Consider the following 270-nt stretch of genomic DNA (forward strand, 5'->3'; position numbering starts at 1 on the left):
TATATATATATATATATATATATATATATATATATATATATATATGGTATAGATCCCATGTCATAGCACCAGATATTTCTTCTTTATATAAATGTGTGTGTGAGCTTAGCAAAGACTCAAGTTTTCGCAAGATTGAAAGAAGCTAGGGCCTTGGTATCTTGTGAGAAATGGCCTTGTTCGACATACAGAAAAGTAGTAGGTATAAACTTCATATTCTGTTCCTAATGAACACACAAGTGATGTTGTTGTGTCACAGGTTGACTAACACAG

The sequence above is a fragment of the Octopus bimaculoides genome, chromosome 3 (assembly GCF_001194135.2).
Source record: "Octopus bimaculoides isolate UCB-OBI-ISO-001 chromosome 3, ASM119413v2, whole genome shotgun sequence".
Classification (NCBI taxonomy): Eukaryota; Metazoa; Mollusca; class Cephalopoda; order Octopoda; family Octopodidae; genus Octopus; species Octopus bimaculoides.